Consider the following 14,863-nt stretch of genomic DNA (forward strand, 5'->3'; position numbering starts at 1 on the left):
TTTACCATAAATTTTAAAACTGTATTTCTACTAGGAAGCAGGATCTGTAAAGCACTATCATGAGTTGAGTAAAAATACAAAGCAGGATAAGGAAATGCAGAACAATATGAAATAATCATGATTGCAGTAGATGAAGGCACTATCTCTTTGCTTTCCATAGTGAGTTGACAAGGTGAACAATAGCTCTTCCAATCAAAATCATTAAATTGATTTCAAACAATAGCTATCAATCTAAAGAAATATTGGGTGTATTTACATGTCAATATATACCAATAAACCTAAAATTTGGTGTCTTTTTTGTAGAAAACAATGGGTGGTAACTTCATAATGTAATTTTTTTATCATTTATAAAAAATCCACTTTATCTTCATGTATGAAATTTTTGTTGCATTATTTTCCATTTTCTAATTAAGATATTCACTGGAATACATCTAGATATATTTTTCATTTTTTATTCCTGGAACTCTGAGCTTTTCAACATTTTGATTTGCTGACTCAGGTTTTTCTTTAGTTAAGAAATGCTGCCTTTTATTGGCTTTTGAACTGCTCCTTCTCTTCATCTTTTCTTGGAATATCTGTTATATATAGAATGAATATTCTATATTTGTGTTTTGCATGTGGATATTTCCATCTTCTTTTGTAGGCATTTTTACTTTTAGTTTACTTAGCATATTTAGGTCTTAGATATCATTCTCTACTACTCTTAAGGCTTCAAATAAGTTTTTTATTTAATTTCTGTTAACAGTATGCTCTAATATATGAGGGCTGGGGGCATAGCTCAGTGGTAAAGAACTAATCTAGTACATACAAGTCCCTGGATTCCACCCCCACCACTTAAAAATAAACAAATATAAGCCATATGCTATTTTATAGAGTTTTGCTTCTGTAAATGATGACAGCTTTTGCACTACTAAAGAACAGCTAAACAGAGTGATAAAAAACTAGAAGAGTTACAAAAACAAAACTATGAACAAACAAATTTGATTGAAGGTATACCAAGTTACAAGACTATGATATAAAGAGAAGGGAAGGTCATGGAGGCATGTGTCAAACATTTGATCCTATTTTTGTCTGTCAGTACACCTGACAATTTGTTACTGAAATGCTTGGTAGACATGAGATACTTCTCATCAGCTCACAGAACTGGCAGCACAAGCACTGCACTAACCAGATGTGGAAGTATATGAATAAAAACACAAGGCTTTCATCTGGAACCCTGGAGAGCCACCCTTCATTTTAAATTAGCCCCTGGTTCAAAGTATATGTATGTCTTATTGTGCAAAAGTTAAAACTCAAAATGATCGAGCAACTTTCTAAAAATAACACAGCTAGTGAATGGTAAAGGGAAATTTGAATTTAATTCAATCTGATTCCAGAGATGTTACTCTTTTTGACCACTCAATAGGGATTACATAAGTGTCCACAACTGTCAAACAGTTCATTTATGTGTGCTTCCCAATATAAGGAAAACTCACTGGAGACAGGAAACAGCTTATCAGAATTTGTACCAACAAGAGTCAACAAATAGCTTGACACAAACTAGTCTTTTCATAAATGATGAATAAATAGCTGATTTACTCAAATAACTCAGGTGAATTAGCTGCCCTGGAGAGACTGGCTGATTAATTTTGTTGTGTCAATTGATCATGACAGTGTTCTCTGAGAGTAATCACTTTGCTAAAGATTTCAAGTTTAGTCAGATAGGACTAGGTGTATGCAGCCTCAGGCACAAAGAATGGGAGGCTTGTTTACCTAATGATCTGGGAACTAGGAAAGTATGTCTTGATTCAATTACTCCACATGGTATTCATAAATCATAACATCATTTTGTACAGCATACATTTATACAATTTTAAACTGTCAATTTTACAGTCATAAGGAAAAGATGTGGGAGAGGAAAAGCAGCTCATATTTTTCTTCTAATAGTATAAAACAATGAAAAGATTTTATCATTCATGTAGAAGCCTTCCCAGACAACAACAGCGTGGGCATGCAGGCCCCAGCTAAGGTCCCACTTAGACACCAGTGGATTGGGTGCTCAGGCCCAGCCAGAGGCCCGCCCATGTAGCACTGGAATTAGAAAGTGGTGAGCAGTAAAAAGAAGGCCTCTCCAGGGTTTGTTGATAATTGAAGCCTACTGGGACAGCAAAGAGTCACCTCAGTAAAGGTGCAGCAGACTGCAGCAGTTGAAATGAAGGCATATAAATAAGTCTCAAAATTAGACTTCTAGATCACCAAAGGCAATCCCAAGGAGTAACAAGATGGAACAATCTGAAACTCAACCACCTGGACTCCCTTTACTGGCAATGAAAGAGGATCTGGAAAAAATGAAATCAAATAATTTCTCAGATAACAACAAAGATTGTGCCCATAGAGAAAGACATGACTAATAACTCTAGAGCAGACACAATAAAAAAATAGAGGAGCTGAGGAGCATGATGGAATCCCAGCATAGGACACAAATGGAATCCGTAAAACTTCAAATAGATATTCAGGAGATTAAAAACTCCACTGAAATTCTACACAGCAGAATGTTTCAATGTGAGGACAAAATATCAGATATAGAAGACAGGATAGTGATTAGCAATCAGGAAAAGAAAAATTTCTTAAATATAGCAAGGGACCACAAGAAATCAATCCAGCAGCTACCAGATGATTCAAAGAAGAATAACATTGGACTGATCCGAGTCAATGAAGAAACAGAAGAGAGTGCAAGCAACATTGAAAAAAAAAAACAAAAACTTTTCACAGAAGTAATGGCAAAAAACTTCTCAAGCAGGGGAAAAGAATTTGACATACAGATAAGTGTGGCATATAGGGCTACAATTAGCAATGATTGAAAAAAAATCTATACCTAGGCATACAATAGTCAAAATTCCAGAAACCCAACAGAAGAACAATATACTACAAGCAGTCAGAGAAAAGAAACAAATCATGTTATAGGGGAAAGCCCATCAGAATCACAGCAGACTTCTCAACACAAACCCTCAAGTCAAGAAGAGCTTGGAGTAAACAATTTCAAGTCCTAAAGTAACTTCTAATCTAGATTGCTGTGCCCTGCAAAACTGTCTTTCAAGGACTGGGGATTTGGCTCAGTGGTTTCACTGCCTGCCTTACAGGTGCCAGGACCTGAGTTCAATCCCCAATACAAAAACCAAAACAAGACAAAACAAAACAAAAAGACTGTCTTTCAAAATCAGTGGAATAATAAGATACTTTTATGACAAAGAGCACCTGAGGAACTTCATGAATACCAAACAAACATGCCAAAAATTTCTAAACAATATCCTAGGAAAAGATAATGATGGCCCCATGAGGCCCAGCCCAATGAACCCACCAGCCATGACAAGAAATTAAATGCAAAGGGAGAAATCCAACAACAGGAAAAGGTCCTGACATGGGTAAGTCAATACATATTAGTTGTAACCATCAATTTAAATGGTCTCAATCAAAAATCTTTTGCCAATCAAAAGAAATAGACTGGCAGAATGGGTCAAAAAGAGATCCAACAATATTCTGCATACAAAAAACACATAATTAAAAAAGAAACTCATAGACTGAAAGTTAAAGGGTAGAAAACAATACTTCATGTGACAGAAATCTGAAAAAAAGCAGGAGTAGCTATCCTATTTGTAGATAAAATTGATTTTAAACCAAGAGTAATAGAGACAAAGAAGGCCACTATATCCTTGTACAAGGAACAATTAAAGAGGAAGAGATGACAATCACAAATATATATGCAACACATACTAGTGCAACCATATAGAACAAATATTAATGGACATGAAAAATCAAATAATCACTATTACAATAGTGGTGGGGAACCTCAATACCCAACTGTCCCAAATAAATAGATCTAGGGCTGGGGATTTAGCTTAGTTGTTCTACCACCTGCCTTGCAAGCACAAGGTACTGCATTCGATCCTTGGTACCAAAACAAAACAAAACAAGCCCCTACAAAATAAATAAAGATATCAACTAGACAAAAAATAAGTAGTGAAATACTACAACTTATCCAAAGTCTTAAACAGATGCACTTAACAGCAATTAGACAAGAGAAAGAAATAAAAGGAATAAAGATAGGAAATGAAGAAGTTAAATTGTCATTATATGCAGATGGCATGATACTCTATGTGGCAGACCCCAAGAACTCCACCAAAAGTCTTCTAGACTTAATAACTAAATTCAGTAGAGTAGATGGATACAAGGTCAACACACAAAAATCAATAGCTTTCTTGTAAATTAACAACAGACTCACTGAGAGAGGAACCAGAGAAGCAAATCCTTTCACAATAGCACCTGCAAAAATGAAATACCTAGGACTCAACCTAATGAAAGAAATCAAAGACTCCTACTCTGAAAACTACAGCACTATGAAAAAAGACATCATATATGCTATCATAAAATGGAAAGACATCCCTTGCTCCTGGGTAGGAAGAACCAATATAATGAAAATGGCCATACTTCCAAAACTGCTATATAGATTCAATGCAATCTCAATTGAAATTCCAATAGCATACTTCAAAGAATTTGAGAAAACAATTTAAAAATTCATTTGGAACAAGAAAAGACCTAGAATAACAAAATCAATTCTAGGCAACAAAAACAAGGTAGGGGGCATCACATGGCCCAATTTGAAATTATATTACAAAGGTACTGTGATAAAACAGCATGGTACTGGCAAAGAAATAGACCTGAGGATCAGTGGAACACATTAGAAGATGCAGAAGCAACTCCAGACATGCACAACCACCTCATCTTTGACAAAGGAGTCAAACACCCTCACTGGATGAAACATAGCCTCTTTAATAAATGGTGCTGGGAAAACTGGGTTTCAATGTGCCAAACATTAAAACTCTCTCACCATGCACTAAACTAAAATTGAAGTGGACCAAAGATTTAAATATTAAGACAGAAACACTAAACCAGCTGGAAGAGAGGTTAGGTAGAACTGTTGAAGACATTAGCATAGGAAAAGATTTTATCAACAAAACTTCATTCACATGTGAACTAGTACAAAAAATCAACAACTAGGATCTCATCTTATTAAAAAGCTTCTACACAGCAAGAGAAACCATCAGCAGAATAAAGAGGCAACCCACAATGTGGAAAAATATTTTTACCAGCAGTTTGTCAGACAAAGGTCAAGTATCTAGAATATATAAAGAACTTTAAAAAAAAATCAGACCTCCCAAATTTAAAGACCCAATCCAAAAATAGCACCTGAAATGAGCAGACATTTCTAGGACAAAGTAAAAGCAGCAAATAAATACATGAAAAAATGTTCAACATCACAGGTAATTCAATAAATGCAAATAAAAACTGCTGAGATTCTGCCTCACTCCAGAAAGAATGGCTGCTGTCAAGAAATCAACCAATAACAAATGCTGGTAGGGTTTTGGGGAAAAAGAAAATCTTTTCTGCTGTTGGTGGGAGGGTAGATTGGTGCAATCAGTAAGGAGATACCTCAACAAACTAGGTTTAGAGGTCCCATTTGACCCAGCTATTCCCCTGCTGTGTAGGTATCGTCCCAAAATAATTTAAAGATTCATACTTATGTCTATAGTAGCAGCATTTGTAATAGCCAAAACTTGGAAACAGCCCAATTGCCCATCAACTGGAGACTGGATAAAGAAGATGTGTTTTTTTTTTTAAAATTGAGTTTAATGATACATTTTAGGCATACAGTAGTTACATTCATTATTGGGATCTTGTACCTCTACATGACAGGTCTTGGTTCTCATTTTTTCCCCTTGTCCCTGCTCTCCCTTCACCCCCTCATCCCCTCCCCATTTACACTTTATTTCCATCTTTTCATTATCTCACATTTTTTCCCCTTATTACCTTTCTCCTACCCATCCCACTTTCCCTACACCTTTAGTGCTTTTCTTCCCACTTCACAATGTCATTTATCTCATTAGGATCTTATGTACTATTACAGTTTATTCGCACCAGAGAAACTATTTGGTATTTACACATGTGTGACTTATTTATTTCACTTAGGAGTATACCCTCAATATGTATCCATTTTCCTATGAATGAATCTAATTTCTCATTCTTTATGGCTGAGTAGTATTCCATTTTTTAGAAAAACCACATCTTCTTTATCCAGTTTCCAACTGTGGGTTTTTTTTATATATGCATAAAAAGGAATACTACTCAGCCACAAAGAATGAGAAAATAGACATATATAGCTAAATGGATATATATTGAGGGTGTACTCGTGTGAAATAAATAAGACACACATATGTCAATAGCAAATAGTTTCTTTGGTGTGACAAAGTGAAAGTGTAAGTAAGTTTCATAATGTATAATAGATAATTTAAAATAGGAAGCAAAGGTCCAAAGGGGAAGGGGAAAGAAAAAAGGGGAAGGAATAAATATGAGATAGGAGAATAACTGAAATAAAGTATTTGTAAATAGGGAAGGGAAGAGAGTTTGAAGAGAGGGCAGAGGAATGGGGAAAAATAAGAACCAAGATATATCATGTAAAGGTACAGATTCCTAATGAGGAATGTCATCATATTCTTGAGTATTTTTGTATGATATTCAAATAGCCCCTAATGATTTTAGAATTTGGCTCTATATCAATAAATTCCCCCGGAATTAGATTTATTTTTGAATTTAGTAAAAGAAACATAACATTTCTTCTTCCGCATGGATTAAATGACTATATATTTCTAAATGACCATATTTTAAGGAAAGTCTTCTGTGCTTATATTTGTTTTATGAAGATCTCAAATCATTTCAGATTTCTAATTGCAATGTGTGAATTGACTTTTAGCTTCCAAGAAGTGTTATGGAAAACATTTATAAAAAAATTTGTCAGAATAAACAGGGTATGGAGGTACATGTCTGTAATACTAGTAGTCTGAAGGCTGAGGCAGGCAGAGCTTGAGTTTAAATCTACCCAGGAAATTTAGTCACTTAGTGTGACCCTGTCTTAAAGCAGAAATTTAAAAATTCCCGGGGATGTGGTTCAGTGCAAAGATCCTGCATTCAATCCCCACTATCACAAAACAAAACAAAGAAAACAAATAAACAAAAACCTTTCAGAATTCATGGGCATAGACTTATTTTAAGGTATGAAAATAAGTTATGTAGATACAAAAAATGAGAGTGTGGGATTAAGATTAGCAAGGGATAGTAGATAGTTCTACTCTTAAGGATAAAAAAACTTAAGCACAATTATTAATTTCTGGTTGTGGTTCAACAATTGAACATAAATATATGTTCCTTAATGTTTTGTCAATGAAAATAAAGTCCCCAAATTTTAATTTATTAGTCAACTATAAGACCCTCCATGTAATCAGAAGGATAACAGAACTAAAGCAATGAGGGAAGCTTTTTTCATGCTGTTCTGACAATTATCTAAAATATCAACCAAGAGGCAAATAGAAATTACCTTATTTCATTAACATTAGGAATATGGCTGTTAAGAAATGAAATAAAAGGTGAACAATATCAGAATAATTAGACTTTTACCTCAGGATAAAATTTAGTTCCACTGACCATCATACTTCTGATTTTATACTTGAGGCAAAGTGATTAATATGTATGTTCAATATTCCATCAGGTGTGAATGTGTGTGTGTGTGTGTGTGTGTGAAAAATGGGTGTGTTTCTGTTTCAATTTACATTTGTCACTTGTAGTAGAATGAACTTTTCATAGATTTAGCCTGAGGAATTCCTCTGGCTCTTACCTTCTTTTCAATGTTAGGGGCCAAAATATAAATTCAGAACATTAGATCTTATCCCAGTGAAAAAGAAATGAGTGATGCTTAGAGTAGGGAAGTTTGCTCCATTCTCTTATAATTACTGCCTCACTTGGTCTGTGGAAAAGAGTCAATTATTGCCCTTTGCTCTGAGCTCATCCTTTCTGATGAATTCTCTTTGATAAAGAGATTTTTTTTTGAAAGCATGGACTTTAAAGAGATAATAGTTTCTAAGCAGGTGAACAGTATGATAAGAGAAACACTTCTAATCATCATGTAGGTTTGTACTTTATTCTGTGGGATTAGGGAAGATAAACGTACTTTTTGCACAGATATCAGTAAAATAATTCTCAGTAATAAATGCAAAGTTGAATTTTGTAGCCTAAAATTAAGATTGGCAATAAAAATTACCCCAAAGCCAATACTGATCAAACATTTAATTTAAAATCTAAGTAATAGGAATACCTTATATAGATAATTTGAAAAACCTCAAAACTAACCACTTAGGTAAATTATTTTTGTGTGTATTGCCAGAACTATATAGCTAACCATTGTGGATGAGGTAATAGATAAGAATCCACGAGGTAAGAGATACAATCTCAGTAAGAAACATGCTCACACACCCTTCGTAATAGGATTGCTCAATCTGATGCTCTCTTGTTATAAGTTCTGGTAGTTGTACTCAAGAATACTTGCAAAGATTTAGTATACAGAGTTCACAAAACATTAAATGAAACTTGAATTTGAATCACCCGTGTGGCCAAGACTTAATTAGAAAATCTTTCTCCTACAGAAGAACCTCAGTTGGTATGAGGCAAAAAATTGTAAAATTATAGGAATGGAGGGAAGTCAGAGAAGCTGGACAGCAAACTGGATACAATATTTGAGAACAAGGATTTTTAGGGTGTGGAAAAGAGTTAAGACTGAAAGTCAGAATTGCCATGTTCAGCTGAGAGCTAAGTGAGGGAAGTGATGAAGATTCTGCCCAAGCAGAAACCTGAGAAGCAGGTGAGATGGCAGGAGGTAGAGATACTGGGTTACCTGAATTAATTAGGTAGACTGTGTTTCTTCCTGGCCTAGGGCTGTTTATAACAGGCTGGCTGAGTGTGTGGCATTAAAAGTGCTGAACGTGTGGCTAAAATGAAATACTGTAGGCCATCATTAGGTTGAGTGATAGTGCTTCTGAAGAGACTCTTCCTGCCTTTACTTTTTGGCCTACCTTGCTCTCGTCTAGTGGCTCTAATTCTGTGGTTCACGTGCTGCATTCATCTCGCTGCTCTGAACAACTGATAGTTTTTAAACAGGAAATTTGAGGTCATTTGTCGAACAAACACATTCTGAAGGGAATGGAAGCTGACAAAGTCCCACAGACAACAACCAGAACACAGGGCACTGTTGCAAGTGTCCTGTGGGAACATTAACATTCTTCTTAAGTGGAGGCACCAAAATGCGCAGATCCCAAAAGATCGGTGGGAATGAATACCGTGAGTTTTCTTCAGGATGTTGCTGTTCCATAGCCCTTAAGATCACATTTTAGAGTATAATAAGTATATCAGCTCACAGAGTGGTCTACGAATGGCTTCTTATTGCTTAGAATTGCACCATAGAATCTTGCTTTAGAATATTTAGTGTGTGTGTGAGCGAGAGAAAGCACATGGAGAAATCAGTAGGAGAGACTGAATGGAATCTGGAAACCAGCACTAGAGCTTGGCTGTGTCTTGGGAGATGCACTTTCCCCAATCTCCTGGCTTTGCATCTTCTTTTGGAGCATCACGACTGCTTCCATTTCTCAGACTGATGCTCTGTGCCATATTTCTCTGCGAGTTTCCTGGCATCACAGATCAACCTTTTGTGTGTGTAATGTGTGGTCGTTAAGTGTATGAATGAACTCTGGAGCTAGACTAGCTCTGTCAGCTACTAACTTCAGCCAAGTTGTAGAAGTTTTTTGTACCTCTGTCCCCTTGAATATAAAAACAGTTATGAAGGAAATATTTACCTTTGCGGCTGTGCATAAAGAGTTCAGAATAGTGCTGGTCACTTATAAGCATGATAGGCATATTGCTAATATTATTGCTAATTGCTTTTCGCTCCTAGCTGTCTGCAAGTGCTCAAGGTTGTCTTGAAACTACAGTCTTTCAGTCTCAACTTTATAAACTGCAATTCATTGATAATGGTTCTCATTTATTCATTTGTTCATTCAACATTTTCTAAATAAATGTGGAGAGAGAGAGAGAGAGAGAGAGAGAGAGAGAGAGAAAATATAAAGGTAAAATGTTGAATGGTGGAAACTCAGCAAGGGCAGAGGTATCAGAACAGACTTCCAACTGGAATGATTCCCTCTTGAGCTGAGTCCAGACATCTGCATAGGAGTTGTCTAGGGAACAAGTGTGTGCATAGGTCAGAGTTGAGAAATGTGGTAGAGACTTTTCAGAAAGAGTAAAAGCCTGGAGGTGAGGGTTGGGTACAAGTATGGAGCGATTGGAAGATGGTGGTGAGAGATGAAGTTGAAGAGGAAAGAGAGGATGAAACTATGAGGGCCTCTGTGCTGTACTAGAGAACTTTGGACTTTATCCGCATGACCATGGGAGCTCAAAATTTTTAAATGGTAGAATGTTATGATCATATTTGTATCTAGGGAACCATTCTGTGGGCTCTATAAAGGATTTACTAGCATTGGTGAGACTAAAGAGGGGAAGCCAGTTAAGAGGCAATCACAGTAGCCCAGGAGAGAGAATGGTGACTGAAACTGTGGTAGTGAGAAAGAAATTTTATGTAAATAGAAGGATTAGAGAGAGATTAAGAATCTGCTTTTCAACTGCTGTATTATTTCTTTCTTTTTTGGTACCAGGGATTGAACTCTGGTCCTTACACTTGCAAGGCAGGCCACCAAACCACTGAGCTACATCCCCAGCTGCTGTATTATTTCAACTGCTTAGGTCTCTACAATGCTAAATAATTCAGATCTGGCTTTCTCTTCAGTGTATCTTGTCCAGTGCTTTCTGCTAACAGCTTCCTATACAACAGTGCTTTCTATGACAGCATGAGTGTGTTTCATAGGCTTGCATGACTTTCAGATGTTAAAAAAAAAGTACATGTCAAATGCTGTATTAGAAGAAATCCATTATGCAGATGATGTCTGTTTGTGATTGTTAGCTGTCACACTTTCAAACGTACAGGTGGGTCTCAGGCTTTTTGCATACAGCACTTGTCTGTGCTAGTGTCTCTGATGATACTTCAACAGCAAGGTCAGTGCTTAGCAAACATTTGCTCTTTAAAGAATCTTCTGGGAAGCCAGTTAAATAAAATATTCCTAGTCTCTGTCTGCAAGTACTGTGATTCAGAATGTGTAGGACTGAGGTCAGAATTTTCAATTTTAGTAAATGCTTTATGTGATTTGGAAACAACAGATAACCTCATTCCTGCTACATTCTTCAAGTATTATAACTTTTCTAAGTTTGATTATTTGTCATTTACCAGATAGCTGAAGTAGAACCTGAAATAAATCTGTTACAGAAAACAACTAATAAATTATTATTGCATTGTTACCTGTCACTATTTTTACAGCTTTAATCAATTTAAAATAATGAAGGTATGGAGCTTATTAGGTGAATGGCAAGATATTTGAAGACATTAGAAGTGCCCTGGCATGATGTTGAGAAATTAGAATATCCCAATTATAGGGTAAGCACGAATTGTGTCTTGCTGTGAGATGTATAGGATTATGCATATGTTAGTAGTGGAGGTGTACTCTGAGGCAGCGAGGCAGTATATTTTCTGTAGTCAGGCAACATCAACATTACTTGCGAGTTTGTTAGAAAAGCAAATTCTCAGCCCCCTCCTGACCCACTGAATCAGATCTTTGCAGGTGGGATCCAACAATCTGTGTTTAACAAGCACTCCAGGGGATTTTGACAAACATGAAAGTTTGAGAATGTGAAGTCTAGTGCACTTAGGTCTCTACATGAAGAATGTAAATTTGGGCTTTTAAAGTCTGGTGGTGTATTTTAAACTGTGGAGATGTTGTCTGGTTTATTGTGCTACATTTAAATTAATGTCCTAGAGCATGTATAAATTAGGATTTGTTTCAGCCAAAAGTGAAACAAAACAAAATTGGTTTAAAGGGTAGAAATTGATCTCTCTGTAAGGTACAAGTTTAGGTAAAGAAATCCAGCACCCCTTTGACCCTTAATGGTGTTAGAGTCACAGGCTCCTTTCATGTTGTTGCTCAGTTTTGAAAGCACTGAATTGTTAAATTCCGTGATTATGTCAGAAGGCTGCTCTGGCCGGAGCACAGACACCTACGGTCCGGTCATCAGGAAAGGAGAATGCAGAGAGGGTGCACACTTCACGGGAGATGCGCGTGTGACTTTCATTTTTATTCCTTTGGCCCAAACTAAGCAACTTTCACTTTTAGCTTTGCAGAAGGTGGGAATGTAGTCTTGACTTTGTGATGTTTTATCATTGTGAAATAAAATGGAAAAATTGGATGGACGTAACATGGTTGTTTCTGTCGATGTAGGAGTCTACACTTATCTCGAAAGTGTGTATTTCTGACATGTTCTTTTTCCATCCTCCTCCTCCTTCTGTGCCTTCTTCTTCTCTTTCTCTTTCTCCTACTTTAAGCCTTTTATTTATCCTATGTATAGCTATTTACCATACTTTCAACCTTTCCATTTCATATTTTAATCTCATTCTCTGTCTTCTCAGGATCTGGGAAAAAACAGATGCCTAATCATACAGAAGCTATAATGACCAAATGATTTTTATGGTCTATCTATTGCTATGTGAATATGGTCATAATGTTTTCATGACAAACTTGTGCTTTTCTTACATGTCTTTATTTGCCTATATATGTTATGTTTGTGAATGCATAAGAAGAATTTTCATTTCCTTACAATGTTTCTTATGGCCCATTTTCTTAGAGTTTATGAGTTGTGCCATGTCAGATAATTATTTTAAAACCTTTCAATAAAATATCAAATTTACATGATAATATCAATGACTTATTTTAGACAGCTTTAAATAATTTGCTCTTCATTTTTTCTACTTAATATTTCCTGACATTTGAACTAGACAATGGCTGAATACAAATGTTTTATGTGCTCTTTAGTGGAGACACCTACTGCAAAGTGATTATTAAAAAGGCTATGAATCATCCCTTTCTGTAAAATATGCAGTCCTTTAAACTGATTGCTATTAGCTGTTCATATTATTTTAATTAGAGGAAAACATGACTGCTGAAAATCAGCTGAAGGTTCTATAAATAAAAGTATCCATCTTACAGAGTCAAATTTTAATTAACCTTTTCACATGCTAACCTTCTACTAGAAATTTTCAGGGCTTGCAGCTATTCATTTTGCTACAAAGCGATATGGGCTATTTTTCATCTGTATGTAATGTAATTCAAATCTGAGGTGGTGGTGGGATTCCCAGAATACAAACTCAAGTGTTCCTTACCTATCACTTGAATATCTTTATGAAAATGGAAAGACAAGTGAATACAATAGAGTGTGGTGTGTTAGGTGCCTTGCACAGACAGAATAATATAATCGTGTTTTCTTTTTTCTCTCTGTCTTTTTTTTTTTTTTTTTTTTTTTTTTTTTTTTGTTTAAGACACTGTATCCTGCCCTGCTCTGAGCCTGTTAGATTTCTTAGAGGTAAACTATTGGTGATTAGAGCAATGCCAGGCTGCAATTACTTGGAATTGGCTGGTCCACTTTTTACCTCTAGTCATTATCCACATGAAAGGTGTTTTCATAAGCTATTTGTTGGAAAATCCATATTTGACATAAATAAGCATTTTCTGCTGATTGATTTTGTAGGTTACTATGACAGACTGCATCTGTGAAAGAAATGCAAGATCAAAGCACAGAGGATGGCTGGACTGTCTGAATTCACCTCAGTCCCTGGGTGCCAGAAAAATCAGTTTTGAGGAAGATGTTTCTAATTGTTATGCAGTCAATGAAAGTTATCAGGCACAACCATGGCAACCACTTTCAGAAGCTGACCTTAATAAGCAGAGGCCTGATATTAACTCAGTTTCTATGGCTATATTAAAAATAAATATTTCTTTAAGATTTACAATTCTTATACCTCTTCATGGTTATTGCAGTAATCAAGTATCAAGTACTTTAAATTTACTAAATTTACTTAAACACTAAATTACAAAGCTCTCTAGTTTTCAAATGACACCCTATGTCTACAGTAGCCGACTTAATGAGTCTAGTTTTAGTTGGAAAATATAAGCCTCTTAAATAGCCTCTGAATACACGAAACTTCACATTACTATAACCTTGCAGTACTTTCACCACTGTTTTTCTGTCTTTTGGCCATATCTCTTCATGAAACTCAGTTGCTAAAAGGAAAACCTGTACCTATATTCAAATAAATTATTGAAGCCAAGGGCTCAGTGAAAGAGTCTGGGATGTTGGATTAAAGGAAACGAGATAGAGACATGGAGAGGATCAGCCATAGATGCAGGGAACAGGTAGCTGTTGACTTGGTTTCGCTCTTTGTGCTCCTCCAATCTCTACAAACACTTCTCCTTCCCTCAGGCTAAGTCCATTTGATAAGCAGTTTCTGAAGTGGTTCCAAATAATCCCCCTCTTTGGTATTTACATTCTGAGTAGCCCTTACCTCATGAGAGTAGACTGGTTCTAGGGACTTGGGTCAAATGAGTAGAATACACTGAAATTGTCTGTCACTTCTACAATTTGATTACAGAAGAAAGTGATTCCATCATGATGGTATCCTCTCACTTGTATGGCCGCTCTCATGAAGCGAGCTGCCATGTTGTGTTGCAAAGTGCTTGATGGAGAGGAGAGGTCCACATAATGACAACCAAAGGAGGGCTCTGACCAGCAGCCCATGAAGAACTGAGGCCTCAGTCCAGCAGCTGTAGGAAAAGAAATCTTGCTAGTTGTCGCAAGAATGAACATCAAAAGGATCTTTCCCTTTTGAGCCTGGGAACTAACAAATGCCTAAGCTCCTGACTAACAGAAAGTATGCGGTAATTTTTTTTTTTTTTTAAAGATATCAGGCTTTTCAAAGTACCAGACAAATAATAGAGCTAGATTCTGCCATTTGCCTGGCAAGCACAAGGTCTGGAATTTGATCCCAGTACCAAAAAAAAAAAAAAAAAAAAAAAAA

The 14,863-nt window shown here is 36.1% G+C and overlaps 1 long non-coding RNA gene across 1 annotated transcript in view; it reads left to right on the forward strand.

Annotated features, from left to right (window-relative positions):
* The window catches only part of LOC104847981, a 36,827-nt gene extending 23,094 nt beyond the window's left edge, over positions 1-13,733 (forward strand). The window contains exon 3 of the long non-coding RNA XR_776270.1: positions 13,537-13,733. This is a non-coding gene — a long non-coding RNA (uncharacterized LOC104847981). The remainder of the gene's footprint in view (positions 1-13,536) is intronic.
* Positions 13,734-14,863: the final 1,130 nt, after the last annotated feature.

The sequence above is a fragment of the Fukomys damarensis genome, unplaced genomic scaffold (genome assembly GCF_012274545.1).
Source record: "Fukomys damarensis isolate Sample0158 unplaced genomic scaffold, DMR_v1.0_HiC HiC_scaffold_14, whole genome shotgun sequence".
Taxonomy (NCBI): domain Eukaryota; kingdom Metazoa; phylum Chordata; class Mammalia; order Rodentia; family Bathyergidae; genus Fukomys; species Fukomys damarensis.